Below are 13,377 nucleotides of genomic sequence, written 5' to 3' on the forward strand. Positions count from 1 at the left end.
TAGTTATTATGCCTTCCGCAGCTGCTGGAATACGTCTGCCAGAGGAACCTGAGGGGGCCAAGAGTCATGGAGATGGCCCCTTGCTTATTATGCCCGCCATCGTGGAATAGTCTGCCAGAGAACTGAGGGGGGCCAAGAAGTCAATGGAGAAGGCAGCCTTTAGTTTTATGCCCCCAGCCTCTGGAATAGTCTGCCAGAGAACCTAGGGGGGGCAAAGTCATGGAGAGGCAGCCTTTAGTTATTATGCCCCAGCTCTCTGGAATAGTCTGCCAGAGAACCTGAGGGGGGCCAAAGAGTCATGGAGAGGCAGCCTTTAGTTATTATGCCCCAGCCTCTGGAATAGTCTGCCAGAGAACCTGAGGGGGGCTGAAACTGTTGACATATTTAAACACCTTTTTAATTTAGCTTTCTTTCAGGGTGCTTTTAGTCCTTTAGTTCTTATTGTTGCTGTTTTTTTTATCCTCATGTTTGTTGTATAGTAAATATTTCAGTTTTTTATTTTCATTTTTGTTTATGTTTTTTCCTGATGCACATTGCGTTGCATTTCATGTCTGAAATGTTCTGTATAAATAAATCTTTATATATACTCACCTTGATATAATTTGGCCACAGTCGTGGCCAAACGTTTGAGAATGACACAAATATTAATTTTCACAAAGTCTGCTGCTCAGTGTCTTTAGATATTTTTGTCAGATGTTTAGGAATACTGAAGTAAATTACAGCATTTCATAGTGTCAAAGGCTTTTTGACATTACATGAAGAGTTGATCCAAAGAGTCAATATTTGCAGTGTTGACCTTCTTTTTTTCAAGACCTCTGCAATCCACCCTGGCATGCTGTCAATTACTTCTGGGCCACATCCTGACTGATGGCAGCCCATTCTTGCATAATCAATGCTTGGAGTTTGTCAGAATTTGTGGGTTTTTGTTTGTCCACCCCCGCTCTTGAGGATTGACCACAAGTTCTCAATTGGGATTAAGGTCTGGGGAGTTTCCTGGCAATGGTCCCAAAATATCGATGTTTTGTTCCCCGAGCCACATAGTTATCACTTTTGCTTATGGCAAAGTGCTCCATCATGCTGGAAAAGGCATTGTTCGTCACCAAACGTTTCCTGGATGGTTGGGAGAAGTTGCTCTCGGAGGATGTTTGGTACCATTCTTTATTCATGGCTGTGTTCTTAGGCAAAATTGTGAGTGAGCCACTCCTTGGCTGAGAAGCAACCCCACACATGAATGGTCTCAGGATGCTTTACTGTTGGCATGACACAGGACTGATGTTAGCGTCACCTTGTCTTCTCCGGAAAAGTTTTTATCCGGATGCCCCAACAATCGGAAAGGGGATTCATCAGAGAAAATGGACTTTACCCCAGTTCTCAGAGTCCAATCCCTGTCGCTTTTGCAGAATATCAGTCTGTCCCTGATGTTTTTCCTGGAGAGAAGTGGCTTCTTTGCTGCCCTTCTTGCACCAGCAATCCTCCAAAAGTCTTCGCCTCACTGTGCGTGCAGATGCAGTCACACCTGCCGGCTGCCATTCCTGAGCAAGCTCTGTACTGGTGTTACCACCCGATCCGCACTGAATCAACTTTAGGAGACGGTCCTGGCGCTTGCTGGACTTTCTTGGGTGCCCTGAAGCCTTCTTCACAACAATTGAACCGCTTCCTTGAAGTCCTTGATGATCCGATAAATGGTTGATTTAGGTGCAATCTTACTGGCAGCAATTCCTTGCCTGTGGCCCTTTTTGTGCAAAGCAATGATGACGCACGTGTTTACTTGCAGGTAACCATGGTTGACAGAGGAAGAACAATGATTCCAAGAACCACCTCTTTTGAAGCTTCCAGTCTGTTATTTCGAAATCAATCAGCATGACAGAGTGGATTCCAGCGTTGTCTCGTCGAACACTCACGCCTGTGTTAACGAGAGAATCACTGAAGCATGTTGCTAGCTGGTCCTTTTGTGGCAGGGCCTGAAATGCAGTGGAAATATTTGGGGGCGATTTCAGTTCATTTGCATGGCAAAGAAGGACTTTGCAATTAATTGCAATCATCGTGATCACTTTCATATAACATTCTTGAGTTATATGCAAATTGCCATCATAACAAACTGAGGCAGCAGACTTTGTGAAAATGTATATTTTGTGTCATTCTCAAAACTTTTGGCACGACTGTACATGGCTGTACACTAGCGCCATCTCTAGTCAGCATAATATCTCTTAGTCTTAATGCTGGCCTCTCCTGTAGACCTCTCCCCAAACTCCAGGCCAAACAGGCAGTAGGGAGTTAAGGTGTACCTGTTTCCCCAGGGGTGATGTCCTCTCGAAGGCTGCGTGCATGCGGTGGAAGGTATCTGCCTTGCTGAAGTCTTCTCCCAGGTCAGCAGGAATCTCATTATGTTTTCTCTGGATTTTGAGACACCAGCTCCTTCCATCATCGAAGTACCTGAGAAACACCAGGACTTCTGTTCAGCTGACCTCGTCAGACCACAACTGTTGGGTAAATATAGTCTACTTTCATCTGTCAGAAGTCAAATCTCAAACATCTATGAAATGTCTAATGTTTTTTTTGTGTTTGTCTTGTTTTGGAACCTAGGCATACAAAGCAAAAACAGTTAGGTGGCAGTTGATGATCATTTGCCGTCATTTGTGTGCAGACTGACTTGAGCAGTCGTGGGAGGCCTGTAGGAGCTGACTCGGTGTCTATGAGTTTCCACGCAGGTCAGCCCAGCTTCGTTGACGCTGTCCCTCCAATCAGCTATGGCAGCAGCTCCGCGTGGCCCGCTTTGATCAGCTCATCTATGGTCTGGTTCACATAGTCCACCCGTCCTGTCCCACCATCCCTGTCTCCCGGAAAAGTCACGGAACTTGTCCCTCAGCGATCTGGACGTTTTTATTTGGAGAAGGAAACGGAAAATAAAATCATCTTAAAAATGTGAAGATAATAAAGCAATTATAAGAGCGGGCTGATATACTTCATAAGATACAGAACATTACAGAAGACTAGTACAAGGTGGGACATGCTTGGACCATTCTCCTAATCTTATCTCTACCTTCAGCTACTAGACTTTACCTTTACTTGTTAGGTTTTCCCCGCAGCTTCAGTACCCCTGGAAAGCTCATTGAAGCCCTCCAGAGGTCCTAGCCCCCTCCTCCTCCATCCTTCTCCCTCCACTATACATGGTCCAGGTTTGTCTCATCCCTGTGAGGAGCACCACATCCCTCCCTTCCCATCTCTCTCCTCCATCCTCTCCTCCTCTCATGTAACATGATCAGGTTCTGTCTCATCTCCTGTGAGGAGGCCACACCCTCCTGTCCCTCCCTCCTCTCCCTCCCTCCTCACTGTAACATGATCCAGGTTCTGGCTCATCTCCTGTGAAGGCAGCCACATCCCTCCCTCCCTCCACCTGTAAATGATCAGGTTCTGTCTATGCTCCTGTGAGGAGGCCCCACCAATCCCTCCCTCTCCCATCCTCTCCCTCCTCACTGGTAACATGATCCAGGTTCTGTCTCATCTCCTGTGGAGGAGGCGCACCATTCCCTCCATCCTTCCTACTGTATACATGATCCAGGTTCTGTCTCAGTCTCCTGTGAGGAGGTCACCCATCCCTCTCCTCCGCATCATCTCCCTCCTTCATGTAACATGATCCAGGTTTCTGTTCTATCTCCTGTGAGGAGGGACCACCATCCCGCCCAATCCCTCGCTCCCATGCCTCTCTCCTCCCTCTCACTGTAAACATGATCTAGGTTCGTCTCACTCTCCTGTGAGGAGGCACCACTTCCTCGCTCCCTCCCATTCCTCCCTCCCTCCTCCATGTGGTGTTTGTGTGTCTTGTAACATGATCAGGTCCTGTCCATTCCTGTGAGGAGGTCCTACTCCACGTCCCTCTAGCGATCCATGCTCCAGATCCTCCACTCTTTCCGGCTCAGCAGGACAGTGATGATAGACATGGTCAGCGTTCCTCCTGCGGTCCTCTGCAAGTTTTTCGTACCAGCGGTACTTGCTTATCTAACCATGGCCCTGACGAGGATGATAGATTCTCTATTGGGGGAAGAGAGCAGAGAGACGAGAATGAGAAGAGCAAGATAGATGATAATTTAATTGAATTGGAGAGAAAAATAATTGAATTGCAATTGAGAGAGAGAATCAGGAATAGGAAAGAGAAGAGAGATAGGATTACTGACAAGATGTAGACGTGTCATCATCATCGCATCATGGCTTTACTGTTCTCATAGCTGTCTGATCTTTGATTAGGTTTAGAGACACATCATAACACACCCTCTTATCTCTGCAAATATACTGGTTACATTAGGTGAGGACAAGAGACCAATTTCTAAAAGGGATTATACATTTTATGCAACATAGTGCATTGAATAGCTCTGAGGGCCTACAGAGAATGTGTAGTTGACTAGCTACACTGTAGTACAACAGGTTAAGAATGACTTGAACCTGGTGTCTGGCGTTCCACTCACCATTAAGGGTGGTCTTCATTCAGCATCTTCTGACCCTGGTCACACAGCTTCTGGATGGAGTTGAGTAGACATCTACAGCCTGCTTCACTCATCCAGGTGACCTTCAATACAATCAACATGGCAACTCTGCTCATCCTGCGAATGGTGGCAGAAAATTACCTTTTTTCAGTCACAACACTGCATTTTGTATTTCGCCAAACAGCATCCCTTCACATTGCATCCCCCCTCACTTGGTTTGCTATATAAAGGGAAATAAAACCACCTTGAAATTAATCAATGGAGCTGCCTGATAGTTACTAACCATAATAATTTTTGTGAATGTAACTCTTTGGCTCTGTCATCAGAGTTCCTGCTGTCCTATCAAAAAGGCCTCTGCTTTTCCTCTTCCTCCTCCCTCCCCTCACTCCTTTTCCTCTTGCCTCCTCTCTCCTCACCTCTCTCTTCCTCAATTCCTCTCTCTCTCAATTCCCCTCCTCCCTCTCTCTCTCCTCCCTCCTCTCCTTTCCTCCCCTCTCCCTTTTCCACTCTTTCCTCTCACCTCCATCTTCTCTTCCCTGCCTCCTTCCTCTCCCTCTCTCCCTTCTCCACCCCTCTCCTCCCTTCCCCTCCCCTCTTTCTCTCCTTCTACTCCCCTTTCCCTCCTTTCTCTTGACCGGCCTTGCTCAACATCATTGGTTCTCTCTCCCGCTTTCTTGTCCATACCATGCTTTCTGTTGTTCCATACTGCATCGGCTCGTGTTAGGACCATTCACCGTCTCTCCTCTATCAGGCTTCTGCCGGCTCTACATTCGTATAGTGGCCCGTTAGATCATCGTCCTCCTCTCAGTAGGGCCAGAATCAGTGGGCTCCAAAATTGCAGACTCCACTCTTCACCTGGAATCAAAGCAATACACAGTGTTTTCTTTAGCCTTTATAGCAGATGCTTTACAATATAGAACACAAAGAAAACAACAACCAGTCTCAAAAACAAACGATACCAGGGATGAAGGAAATAGGAATAGGAGAGAGGTATAGTAATGTGTGTGTGTGTGTGTGTGTGTGTGGTGTGTGTGTGTGGGTGTGTGTGTGTGATGGTGTGTGTGTGTGTGGTGTGTGTGCTGTGTGCTGTGTGTGGTGTGTGTGTGTGGTGTGTGTTGATGTGGTGTTGGTGGTGTGTGTGTGTGTGTGTGGTGTGTGTGTGTGTGTGTGTGGTGTGTGGATCAATGTTTAAACTGATTCTTGTGGGACCAGAAGTCGCCTACAGTAGACTAGTAAACAAGTAAAATTTGACCCAGCTGGCGGAGACATTTGTCTTTAGTACCCGCAGCAAAGGTCAAAAGTGCTATTTCTAGGGGTTTAGGGTTAAGGTTAGAATTAGTGTAGGGTTAGAATTAAGTTAAATATTAAGGTTAGGAGCTAGGGTTAGGTTTGGGTTAGGATAGAAGTTTAGGTTTTTGGGTTTATTGGGTTAGTTAGGGTTAGGGTGAAGAGATTATCTTGAGCGTTAGGGTTAGGAAGTAAGAGTACGGGGTTAGGCATTAGGGTTGGTTTTAGGGTTAGGGGTTAGGGAAGAAATAGGATTTTGAAATGGGACTGAATTGTTGTCCCACAAGGTTAGCTGTACAAGACTCTGTGTGTGTGTGTGGTGTGTGTGGTGTGTGTGTGCTGTGTGTGTGTGTGCGTGTGTGTGTGTGTGTGGTGTGTGTGTGTGTGTGTGTGTGTGTGTGTGTGTGTGTTGTGTTGGTGTGTGTGTGTGTGTCAAATCAAGATCAATTTTATTTGTCACATTACATATACGCGTTAGGAAGAAGGCCTTTGGAGATACCAGCTTACTACAGACGCAGACTGTGTAGGGAGTGCATGTGTGCTTGCCTCAAGGTTCAGACGAAGCAAGGGTTATGCGAGTACCCAACTAAACCAACACTACGAGATGAATCTCAATTCAGCTTGTTGATGGCTTTTTTAATTCAGTTCACTGATAGGCCTAGTGCGGGAGTTTTAGAGGGTGATGGCGACTGTCTTATAGCTTACAGTTGGATGTATCGGTGAAAAACGGGGACACTGCACAGCCTTGATAGGGCTCTATTAGGGTGGCCTGATACATGGACTGCCTCAACAGTCTCTCTGTCCCCCTTCGGCTCCTCTCCTGTAGAGTCCACCTCCACGGCCAGCAAGAGCAGGCAGGAGGAAGGGGAGCTGCTCATGTCTGAGAATTCGATACGCCTGCAGGGGATGCTGAGATCAGGAGGACGTGCTTGTCTCGAGTGTTGGTCGCTTCGCACGTCCTAGAGAATCCGACCTCTTCAACTTGGGCCGTGACGCGTCAGGTGGTTGCTGGGCTGTGGTGTAGGTGTCCAGGAAGATGGGGCAGGTAGCATCATCCTGCCACAGGTCGATCAGCTTCTCTGTTGAGGCGTTCGTATGAAAGCTAAGATCCTTCTCTACCTACCAACATGCTCCTCTCGGAGATGGAGTTGTCTCTATTACGTGCTCGCTGGGTAGGCAGTTGCCGTACTCAGTGTCTGCCAGGGTATGGTAGTCAAGCTGACAGTGAGATAGTGATGCTCCAGAGTGATTTCGTCTCGCGATTTGGAACTGCTCAACAAGGTCTTGGTGAGTCTGCTTATCTATTGGCTGCACAAGAGTGCCCGGTCACTGGATCCGAGCGCCATACGACTGGATGGGTCATAGCAAAAAGCGTGACGAAGGGCACTTTGCAGCTCTGCACAAGGCACACCGCGTGTCTGTGTGGGATCCACTCAGATCTCTAAATAACTATGTATCTTTACGGAGGAGGATGAAGAGAGAGCCTCCCACACAGACAGCGTGTGAAAGAAGGCGCATTTCCTTGACCTCAGGAGGCTGAAAGAAATTCGGCTGGTCACAAAAAATCACAAACTTTTTACAGATGCACATCGAGTAGCATCCGGTTCAGGCTGTAATCACCGCCTGCTACGGCAGGACTGCTTCCACCTATCCCGTAAAGGGCTCTCCGAGGGTAGCTGAAGGCTCGGCACAACGCATCACACCGCGGGGCTAACTCTCGCTGCGTCGCAGGACACTCACCACACCGCGATTTGTACTACGCGAAGGCATACAAGATATCAAGGACAACCACCACCCGAGCCGTGCCTGTTCAAGCCCGCTATTCATCCCAGACGGCGAGGTCAGTACACTGGTGGCATCAAAGCTGGGACCGAGAGACTGACGAGCTTCTATCCCTAAGCGCCATCAGACTGGTTAAACCAGCCCATGCACTAACATTGAGATTCACTCGCTTGGTTATACTGCATTGCCGGAACTAGAAGCACAAGCCATTTCGCTACCTCGGCATTTTACATCTGCCTAACCACTGCATGTATGCATGACAAATAAAATTTTGCATTTGATTTTGACACACACACACACACACCACACACACACACACACCACACCACACACACACACCACACACCACACACACACTTACACACACACACACCACACACACACACACACATCACAGCACACACCACACAGACAGTCTCTGTACAGCTACTTTGTGGGGTACATACAATTCAGTCCCATTCAAAATCCTATTTTCGCCTAACCCTAACCCTAAACCTAACCCTAATCCTAACGCCGTACTCTGGTACCTCTAACCCTAACGCTAACCTTAACCCTCAACCTAACCATAACCCGGAAAAAACGCTAAACTTTAATACCTAACCCATAAACCTAACCTAGTCATACACTTAATATATTAATTAATTCTAACCCTAACATTCTAATTCAACCTTAACCCTAAACCCGCCTCGAATAGCATTTGACCTTGTGGGGACTAAAAATGTCGCCCAGCCTTGGTCAATTTTACTTGTGTTTGACCTATTTTGTAGGACTTCTTTGAGCGCCCACAAGATAGTTAAACATGTCCCACACACCACACAGGGCAAACAACCCAGCACAACACACACACAAGGGCACACAAACCACACACACCACACACACACAACCACACACAGCCCACATTTACACACCACACACACCCACACACAGCACACACACACACACACACACACACACCATCCGTTCACATCACAACACACACACACACACACACACACACACACTATACATACTCTCTCCTCCTTTGCTATTTCCTTCATCCTGGGTTATCGTTTGTTTTTGAGACTGGCTTGTTGTTTTCTTTCGATGCTTTATATTGTCACGCTCTGTATACAGAGGCTTATAGAATACCATCGAGTCGCTACTGCATGTTGATTCCGAGTGGGCAGGTGCTGCAAATGAGACGTGTTAGGAGCCAGGTGTATGACATGAGATGGCTAAGAGGAGAGACGGGCTGAAGGTGGCTCTGTTAACCGTGGCCCAGGGCGCAGTACTTACAGATGCTTGACTGAGGCAGAAAGCCTGGTATAGGAGAGCAGGAATCTACTGATTGCGGTGATTGCCAGGCCAAGGTCAGGACGGAAGGGGAGAGGAACGAGTAGAAGCGGATGAGAGGAAGAGTGGAAGGGGAGAGGGGTGGAGGAGAGGGGAGGGGAGGAAGGGAGGTAGAGGGGAGGGGGAAGGAGAGGAAGGGAGAGGAAAGGAGTGGAAAGAGGAGAGGAAAGAGTGGAAAGGGAGAAGGGGAGGAACAGGCAAGAGGGGGAGGGTTAGTGACGAGGGGAGGAGGGTAATTCGAGGAGCAGAGGTGAATTCGAGGGAGAAGCAGCAGGTGAGAGTAGGAGGAGGCCGACGGGAAAGGATGTACGAGGGAGGAGGAGGGAAGGAGGCTAGTACGCGCCTGGATAAGACGACAGCAGCCGACTCTTGATGACAGGCGCCAAGGTCTATTGACAAAATTATGTTTCGAAACTACCTCAGGCAGCTCCATTGATTAATTTCAGAGTGGTTTTTATTTCCCTTTATAGCCAACCAGTGGTGGGGATGCTGTGGGGATGCTGTTTGGAAACAATGGCAGGTTGTGACTTTAAAGGGCTCTCTAATTCCTTTCTCCCATTCGCAGGATTGAGCAGAGTGCCATGCTTGATGTTGAAGCGTCACTGATAGTGAAGCGGCTGTAGATGTCTCCTCAGACTCCATTCCAGAAAGCTGTCCTGACCGTGCTCAGAAGCTGCTGAATGAGACCACGCCAAGGGTGAGTGGGAACCCAGAGACACCCAGGGTCTGCAGTACAGTCTTTACCTTCGCTCGGTCACGTACAGCCTGTATTGGTTCTTGTCACTAGGCCTTCTCTGTAGGCTCACGAGGTATTCCAAGACATGTCTCGCATAAATGTATTAATCCATCTTTAGAATTGGTCTCTTGTTCCTATATGTATCAGCTATTTGAGAGATGGAGGGTGTCAGAGTTATGATTGTGTCTAAATAACAATCAACCAGATCAGCAGAGGATGAAACGTAAAGCCATGATGCGATGACCTGACGCTGTTCGTCATCTTTTGTCAGGTCCGTCTCTGGTTCTCCTCCTTCCTCTCTGGATCCTGATCTCGTCGGTCTCTTCAATCAATTCATTATCTTTTCTCTCTCATTCAATTAAAGTTATCTCTACTTTTCTCTTCTCTTCTCGTCTCCTCTCTTCTCCTCTCCCATCAACGCTGAAATCATCAGATTTCGTCGTCAGGGCCAGGTAGAGGTAAGCTTGTACGCTTGTGTCTGAAGGACTTGGCAGAAGACCGGCAGGTAGGCAAGCCTTGGACCATGGTGTTATCATCACTTCTGCTGGGGCCGAGGAGGTTGGACGGTGATTGGCTGGAGCATGGCTCGCTGGAGAGGGGACGTGGATGGCCTCCTCACAGGAGATGGGACAGGACCTGGATCATGTTACAGTGAGGAGGGAGGGAGAGGATGGGAGGGAGCGGGGATGTGGTGGCCTCCTCACAGGAGATGAACAGAACCTAGACTGTCATAGTTACAGGTGAGGAGGGAGGGAGAGGATGAGGCGGCGAGGGAATGGGAGGGATGTGGTGCGCCTTCTACACAGGAGATGATGACAGGAACCTGGCATCATTGTCTACAGTGAGAGGGAGAGGATGGCAGGGAAGAGAGAGTGTGTGGTGGGCCTCCTCCACTAGATGAGCAAGCAGCTAACCCTGGGGGTCTGTTACAGTGAGGAGGGTGCCGAGGGATTGTGGTGGCCTCTCGACAAGCGAGATTGAGACAGAACCTGATCATCGTTTAAGTGAGTGAGGGAGATTGGATTGGAGGGAGGGCAGGGATGTGTGTGCGTCCTTGCACCAGCGAGTTATGCCAGACAAGAACCTGGGATCATGTTGACCGAGGTGAGGAGGGCAGGACGGGGATGTGGGGTGGCCTCCTCAGCCGCAGGAAGATCGAGCCAGGGAACCCGGTGGATCATTTTTTACACGATGAAGGAGGGAGGAGGGTGGAATGGGAGGGGGGATGTGGTCGGCCTGCCTGACAGTGAGCCATGAGACATTGAAACTCTAGATCAGGTTACAGGTGCAGGAGGACGAGGAGAGGATGGGCAGGAAGACGGAGGATGGGGAGGGGAGGGATGTGGTGGCCTCCCACAGGTAGATGAGGACAGAAAACCTGGGACCATGTTATTACCGTGTAGGAGGGGGAGAAGGATGGAGGGAGGGGAGGGGGGCTAGGACCTCTGGAGGGCTTCAATGAGCTTCCCAGGGGTATGTTGAAGCTGGGGAAAACAACTAATTCAAGTAAATGTATTATAGTTGTCAGGGTAGCTGAAGGGATAGAGATAGGGAAGACTATGAGAGTAGAGATTTGGTCGCAACGCTCGTCCACCCTTGTACTAGTTTCTCTTGTAGATGTTACGTATTCTTATGCAGTATATCACCGGCTCTTATAAGGTTGTCTTTTATTATCCCTTCACATTTTTTAAGATGATCTCTTTTATTGTTTTTCCGCTTTCCTTACTCACAGATAGAAAACGTCCAATTTCCTGAGGGCGACAAAGTTCCGTGATCTTTTTTCCCTTGGGAAGACGGTATTGGTGGGATGTGTGGGATCAGGGAGGGGTGGGGACTATGTCCGACGTTCAAGACCATTGTTTGATAGCCTGATCAAAGCCGGGCCTTACTTGCGGAGGCTCGCTTGCACTTCCGCGCTGATTGGAGGGATCAGCGTCAACGAGAAGCTGGCTGATTCTGCAATGGGAACTGCATAGGCACCACCCGGGTTGTCAGTCTCTTCTACAGGCCTCCCACGACCGGTGCTCAAGTTGAGCTCTGCACTTCACCTGACGGCAAATGATGTATCCCACTGCCACTAACTGTTTTGGTGGCGTTTGTATGGCTAGTCCAACTCAAGAGCTATAACAAAAAGAACATTAGACTATTTTCATAGATGTTGAGATTTGATCGTCTGACAGATGAAAGTCAGCAGGCTATATTATTGTACACCAACAGTGTTCCTGACGCACGTCAGCTGTAGAGACATTGGAATTGTTCGTGGTTGGTTCTCAGGGTACTTCGATTGATTTGGGTGATGGAGTGAGGTGGTGTTTCTGAAATCCAGGAGAAACATAATGAGATTCGACGCGCTGACCTGGGAGAAGACTCCAGCAATTGGCACGCATACCTTCCACCGCAGCACGCAGCTTCGAGAGGGACAATCAGCGGCCCTGGGGAACGGTAAGCCTTAACTCCTACTGGCTGTTTGGCCTGGAGTTTTGGGTGCAGAGGTTACAGGAGAGGCAGATTAAGACTAAGAGATATTATGCCTGACTAGAGATGGCGCTAGTGTATTAGCCATGTACGTCCGTGGCCAAAAAAGTTTTGAGAATGACACACAATATACATGTTTCACAAAGTCTGCTGCCTCAGTTTGTAATGATGGCAATTTGCATATATCAAGAATGTTATGAAAAGTGATCAGATGATTGCAATTAATTGCAAAGTCCTTCTTTGCCATGCAAATGAACTGATCGCCACCCAAAATATTTCCGCTCGCCACACAATTTCAGCCTGCCACAAAGGACCAGCTGACATCATGTCAGTGATTCTCGTCGTTAAACAGGCGTGAGTGTTGACGAGGCAACGCTGGAGATCATCTGGGTCATGCTGAATTGATTTCGAATAACAGCCTGGAAGCTTCAAACAGTAGGGTGGTTTTGGAATCATTGGTTCTTTACCTCTGTCACCATGGTTACCTGCTAAGTTAAACACGTGCGTCATCATTGCTTTGCACAAAAAGGGCTTCAAGGCAAGGATATTGTGCCAGTCATGGAGAGGCAGCCTTTAGTTATTATGCCCCCAGCCTCTGGAATAGTCTGCCAGAGAACCTGAGGGGGGCCAAGAGTCATGGAGAGGCAGCCTTTAGTTATTATGCCCCCAGCCTCTGGAATAGTCTGCCAGAGAACCTGAGGGGGGCTGAAACTGTTGACATATTTAAAACACCTTTTTAATTTAGCTTTTCCTCAGGGTGCTTTTTAGTCCTTTAGTTCTTATTGTTGCTGTTTTTTTTATCCTCATGTTTGTTGTATAGTAAATATTTCAGTTTTTATTTTCATTTGTTTTATTGTTTTTTTCCTGATGCACATTGCGTTGCATTTCATGTCTGAAATGTTCTGTATAAATAAATCTTTATATGATTACTCACCTTGATATAATTTGGCCACAGTCGTGGCCAAACGTTTTGAGAATGACACAAATATTAATTTTCACAAAGTCTGCTGCCTCAGTGTCTTTAGATATTTTTGTCAGATGTTATGGAATACTGAAGTATAATTACAAGCATTTCATAAGTGTCAAAGGCTTTTATTGACAATTACATGAAGTTGATCCAAAGAGTCAATATTTGCAGTGTTGACCCTTCTTTTTCAAGACCTCTGCAATCCACCCTGGCATGCTGTCAATTAACTTCTGGGCCACATCCTGACTGATGGCAGCCCATTCTTGCATAATCAATGCTTGGAGTTTGTCAGAATTTGTGGGTTTTTGTTTGTCCACCCG

General features: G+C 47.7%; 1 protein-coding gene across 1 annotated transcript in view; it reads right to left on the bottom strand.

Annotated features, from left to right (window-relative positions):
• LOC111963004 (spectrin beta chain, non-erythrocytic 1) overlaps nucleotides 1-13,377 on the bottom strand; it is a 97,563-nt gene that overhangs the window by 22,826 nt on the left and 61,360 nt on the right. The window lies entirely within an intron of this gene.

This window comes from Salvelinus sp. IW2-2015, linkage group LG4q.2, assembly GCF_002910315.2.
Source record: "Salvelinus sp. IW2-2015 linkage group LG4q.2, ASM291031v2, whole genome shotgun sequence".
Taxonomy (NCBI): domain Eukaryota; kingdom Metazoa; phylum Chordata; class Actinopteri; order Salmoniformes; family Salmonidae; genus Salvelinus; species Salvelinus sp. IW2-2015.